The following is a 6,514-nucleotide window of genomic DNA, read 5'->3' as shown; positions in this document are numbered from 1 at the left end:
TGGCAAAAACATAGAATATTGTTTATCCGAATAAAAGCTTTTGATAGTAAGTTAAAGAGGAGATAACTTAAAATAGGAAATGAAAGATGTATAAATGAAAGGGAAAGTATATAAGTTTATCAGTGAGAAAATTAATGTGACAATATTATAAAGTAGATGCAAATAAAGACAAGTCAACAACAACTCTGAATCTCTGAATACCTACTAGGATAAAATAAAAATGGAAATAAAACTATTACTTAATTAAAGTAGAATCCTGTATAGTAAAACTTAAAAATCCTCCAGTAGATATCAAATAAAACAAAGCACAAAACTTTATCACATTCAAAAGTCAGAGAATTGAAGAAATGTTGTTTCCATGTGACTCTCTTCTGGTATAATATGTGCTATGCAGACAGGTAAATGCTGACTTATCCAGTTTGAATTTCCAAGGACATGCAGATAATCAATGCTTTGGTTTATTCAATCAATGCTTCTAACAGTCTAACTCAGCCTGGCTAGAGAGAGGACAGTCCATGTTGTCACTGGAAGATTTAAAACCAAGGACCTCTTTGCTGCTCATAGTCTTCTCTGCATCTGTCTTTTCCACATATCAGCCTCACTGTCTTTTATTACAGACATGTAATATCTCTTCATATTGTAGGTACAAGGCTGCTGAAAGCACAAAAGAAAAGAAAAGAAAAGAAAAGAAGACAGAATTCTACCTACTAATACTGTCTATGATGTTGTCAGTTTACAAATGCTTATTAGAATATCTTAAAATCATTTACACTAACATTTTAGGTGGACATCATTCTGCTAGACAGCTGTAGCATTATGATTAATTATATAAGAGAAACAGAACATTTCTAGCAGAGCTCCCATAGGAAGGAGTTTCCAGGGAAGTAGTGCTGCTCATAGAAACCAGGAGAAATACAGGTCAGTGAACAACAGGCAATCACTGCAGGGACCTGACGAGTATTAAATTAGCATGAGGCACAGAATTAATTAAACCACAGTGAACATCACTTATAACTGAGCACCTTATGGAAGCTTAGAAAAAAAAAAAACTCGTTTGAGAAAATGTCATTTAACTACAAGCATAGAAAGAAATGGGAGAAAGACTGTTCCTACAAAAGGAACGATCCTTGAAGAGGCCTTAAGGTAGGAACATGCATAAACTTGATAGAAAGGTCACCATGGCTTAAGTGTATTTCAACGTGAAGTTTCAATGGCAAATTCCAAATCATGCCCTTAGGAAGAGAGGAAAATCATCTTCAAGTACAATGGATTCTTATTTAAAATATGAGCAAATTCCAGTGGATATTTTTTACAACATAGTTTATAGATAAGTATTTGTAGGGTATGGTGCAATAATAGTGGAAGATATAAGTGGATATAGAAAAGCTAACTTCAGCAAATGGGAGGTGAGTTCCAGGAAGAAGAGCTGGGAAGGAAAGGAGTTACTCATGTATTACGGAGAGATCACCCTTGTTCTGGTTATTACCACACATTACTTTTTAAGAAAAGTCAAAAAGAAAAATCAATAAATGTCATGAGATACCTTCCTACTTTTTTTTTTATCAATTCAATGTTACATTTTTCTCAGCCAATTAATTTGACAGTCAAGTTGGTCTTGCATAAAGATACCTGATAGTAATCAGGATAAGTTCAAGAGTGAAACACATTTATTTTCTGAACATAACATTTGTATATTATTATATACTATTGAATGTCAGGAAAATTCTGAGTATTAATTAAATTAACTGAAAACAAACACAGATACAATAGCTTCACTGACATAAGACTTAGAATATTGCATACAATTTGTATGTTCTTCTGAGTTTCACAATAGCATTGCTTTATCTCATTCCATCTTTAACCAAGAATTCAATTACTCCTTTGTCCAGTGTATCATTCACAAGAAAGATAGTAAAGAAACAGAAGAGACCATTTCTATAGTAACATCATAGTTATCAAACTGTAATGTCTCACTTTGCATAATTTATACATTAATATTATGATCAAAAGACACAGTATATCTACAACATATATGTAGGTATGGGAAAAGCAGTATACTAAGGCTCTGTTACTATCTATTATTTCAGGAATTACTTAAAATTTTGGGAAATGTCCCTCACAAGCAGGGCGAGGTAGTGTGTGCTTTGGCTAGGATGGACTAAGACATAGTCCTATAACAACAACCCACATGTCTTAAGATACAGGAAGATCTTCCGTGCCTTACATAATCATCCAGAGAAGGTGTTCTTGGCAAGAAGGCATCTATTTACCATGACTCAGACACACAGGAGACAACAGTAATACCAGCTTCATGAATGCGCCTGTGCTGGTTATCTCAATAGGAAGAAAGAAAAGAGTATAAGAAGACATCTACTAGTGTGAGTCTAGGTGTGAATTGGCTTCTATATCAATGTTCAATCCAAAGTGTCCAGGAAATGTGATCAAATGAGACAGCTGGGTTTCAGACTGGTTTTCTGATTATGAAAGAAGAATCTGAGATTTAGTGTGAATCCCTTTCCGTTGTGTGTTATGAAGACTACTGACAATTAGGAGAATGTGACTCAGTAGAAAATCAAGATAATGCCCTTGTCCTAGATTCCATTTATAGATTTTGTTGAACTTGGTCATCAAACCAAGATGAGTGGCAGCAATGAGGGAGACATTCTTCCCGAAAAGGCTGTCCATAGCAGCTCTGTGATCTTTAGTGTTGTCGAGGCAACGCTTGGCACATAGGGCTGTGGTAGAAATATGGTGATGTGAGCTACCTAAGAATATTGGTGGACATGCCTTGGCCGAGCACACAAGGAGAAAACTTGATAATTGTTAAAATTTTCACTCATCCATGTCTCTTGCACAGTCAATTTTCATTTTCTACTGGAGGTAGGCTTAGAGCCTTGAGCAGCATAAATGTGCTCTCTCAATCAATCCCATACCAAACTAAAACATTTGTACACATTTGAAGATTTGGTAAAATTGAGAGTTCAACTCACTGTTATACAAAAACTTGTGGACATTCTTGCCTTGTGGGCTTGAGGTGTAGACTCATTTTAGTTCAGCCAACAATGGAAGACTCAAAGTGGGAACCTCTGAAATCATATCCTGCCTTTCTTTGATGGAAACCTAGACCTTTATTAGTAAGTTCTCAACAGGAAGGAAAATGTATGGTGAGATGGGGAGGTAAAGAGTGACAGAAATTGTCTATGTGGTAAAGTTCCTCAGCCAGGCAAATTAAGCGGGAGGGAAATAGAAGACATTTGTTAGCAGGTCTCTTTGTCAAGGTTCTTCAAACAAACAAACAAACAAACAACACACACCAAATACCTATGGAAATGTAAACATAAAGGGAATCAATATTTCATAATGTGTTGAAAGAAATATTTGTTTAAAATAGGTTTTAAAAATGAAAAAAAAAACCTACAAAACCTCACTCTTTGGTAAGATTCCTCATTATTTAAGTGCTACTGGTTTAAATATCAATCAAACCTAAAACCATGCCACAGTGATGTCTAGAATGACGTTTGGTCATCACAGTCTCATTGCCATATGAAACTATCCATGACAGGAAAGATGCTTCTAAACATATGGAAACCAAAATATCCAACCTTAGTTTCTAGGAATGTAGGTCATCATATTAGTTAGGATATTTTCCTTGACAGAGAGAGAGAGAGAGAGAGAGAGAGAGAGAGAGAGAGAGAGAGAATGAGGTAGATTTTTTTTCTCCTTTGGCCTTTGGCTAAGTTTTCTGGAATAATCTAGATGGATAATCATATAATTATAGACAACAGATAAACAAGTATAATTGAAATAATAGTAATCAAAGAAAAAGAGGACTTCAGTTTGAGAGAAAATAAGAGGGGAGAAGAAGGCTTTCTTTAGAGGAAAGAAAGGAAAGAGGTAGGAAGATGCAATTATATTTTAATTAGAACATAGTTTTCAAAAATTAAGCATGAAGAAAGGTTTCTTTCACGAATATTAAAGTGACAGTCTTCTGCTGATTTTGTCATAAATCTTTCCTAAATAAATAAAATCTCCATCCTCTTATGGGAAAGGGGGTTAATATCAAATATTAAATATTAAACTTTCTTGTCTAAATGAAGCCAGTAAGAACTAGGTTACTATCTCCATGAAATATACTTAAATGCAAACAATGTAATAAATGTTTTGTAATTTGTATTTTTACAAGAGTGCTCTAAACAGATTTTCTGATTAACTGCATGGAAATTGGCATCCTATAAAATCATATGATGAGCCTAATAGTAACAGAATATACTATGTTCTGAATGAGGTATGGCTAAATTTATGCTAAGCACCAAAGGCACACAGTAAATTTGCTTTAAACGAAGGAAGTTTATGAAATAATTAAAAACTTTTTGGTAGAAAAATGGTAATTTCAATCTCATTTTACAAAACTCACCCTTTCCTTTGCTTTTGGGGTTAAAATTGTGTGGACATATTTAATCAGTAGACATTTTGAAAATCTAAAATATATAGTCCCTCAATATATAGGATAAAAATCTCATTTGTAAACATAGCTATGCACAGTCTTAGGTTATGAAAGCAGTCTATAAGACAGCAATATTTTTTGTATATTAGTCCAGTTAAACATTCTGCATCTCATGATGGAGAAAGCAGCGACTCACAAACCATAACCTCTATAATTAAAAGCTGATAGCTGTGTAAAGAAGGGAAGTCAGTGTTATTTGGGGGCAGGACTCACAGTAGGTCAACAGTCCTACAGTGGCTGGACCCATACTCATGAATGTTTGAACATCACTAATGGATCAGGAGTTTAAATATAATCCATGAGCCGGGCAGTGGTGGTACACACCTTTAATCCCAGCACTCGGGAGGCATAGGCTGGCAGATTTCTGAGTTTGAGGCTAGCCTGGTCTACAGAGTGAGTTCCAGGACAGCCAAGGCTATCAAAAAAAACCCTGTCTCAATAAATAAATAAATAAATAAATAAATGGAAAAAATAATGCATGAAGTTGAATATGGGAACAAGAGTCTGGAGGGTTTGTCTGAGAGAGGTAGAGGGAGAAGTGAGAGGTGAATATGATCAAAACTATAAACATGTGAAATTCTTAAAGAATTACTCCAAATATTATATTTACTTATTTTATTTTATGAGTATTCTATATATGCAAATAAATGTGTTTTGGCCCCATCTGTCCATCAAGTCCTCTCCTATTGTTCCAGCCACTCTTCACTTCTCTAAAATTTCATGTGCTTTTTAAAAAGGAAAACTCATTGAGTCCACTTAGCCAATAGTACTAAATACTGCCTAAATACCCTGAAGGAAATAATCCCCACACTGATTTAGGCACTTTTTGTTTGATGATCTGTGGTGCTGTGGAGAGGCTCTGTTTCCCTGGAAAGTTAACACACAGCACTCCCATAGCGGTCAGAGCACCGTTTCATCACTGAGCGTGTCTTTCTAGAGCAGTTATTATTGTAGCTTGCAGGGTTTATAATTAGGTAGGATTGTTGATTACTTGTTTCCCCTGGGAGAATGCCAAGAACCTCCTAGAACTGTTAAAACTAAGGCCTTACTGTCCAGTGCATGTGATGTTTGAGGGTGTCAATAGGACTATACTAAATAAATGTGTGTGCGTGAATGTAGGGCTATATACTAAGGCATGGATAGTCTCTCTAGGGCAATTTTCTCTAAAGAAAAAAGGCTCTATTTCTCTATCAACCATCAGTTGCAAATAACTTCTCAGGTAGGTGTTGGATTTCATGCTACACTTTCCTTTCATGCTGGTATTTTGACTCCCCTGTAGGTCTTATGCAAGCAGTCACAGGTGCTGTAAGTTCATGTGCTCATTAGCTCTGTCACATCTGTCAAATGCTCTTTTGGTGCAATCTTCCTGTGATGGCTATTCTTGGTTGTCAACTTGACTACATCCATAGTAAATCATGATTCAGAAATGGAAAGTTTGTTTGTTTGTTTGTTTGTTTGTTTGTTGTTGTTTGGTGGGATAGGGTTGGTTTGCATTAGATGAATCTACTTCTAGACTAGTCCTTTGAGGTAGAAAGACACATGCCTCTAACTCATATCTTGAATAAGGAAGGCACACATTTAATCTGGATCATAGCATCTGTTGAAAGTCTACATAAGGACATAGAGGAAGAAAGTTTATGTTCTTTGTCTTCTTGTCTTTGCCTTATTAGAACATCCATTCCTTCACTGATATTAGAGCCTACTTTGTTATTCCAGCACATAACAAAAATTAGCTGAGAAATGCAGCCTCCTGGGCTGAGCTACTACTCCTATAAATATTCTTTAAGTTCTGTGACTTTAGAGAACCCTGACTAATAGACTTTCTGTATCCCTGACTCTTACTGTTAGAGTAGATCATTCCATAGTCCTTTATGCAAGTTTATTAGTTGTACTGGCTGGTTTTGTGTCAACTTGACACAGCTGGAGTTATCACAGAGAAAGGAGCTTCAGTTGAGGAAATGCCTCCATGAGATCTAGCTATAAGGCATTTTCTCAATTAGTGATCAAGGG

This window comes from Mus caroli, chromosome 18, assembly GCF_900094665.2.
Source record: "Mus caroli chromosome 18, CAROLI_EIJ_v1.1, whole genome shotgun sequence".
NCBI classification, from domain to species: Eukaryota; Metazoa; Chordata; class Mammalia; order Rodentia; family Muridae; genus Mus; species Mus caroli.
Note: the sequence above shows the minus strand (reverse complement) of the source record.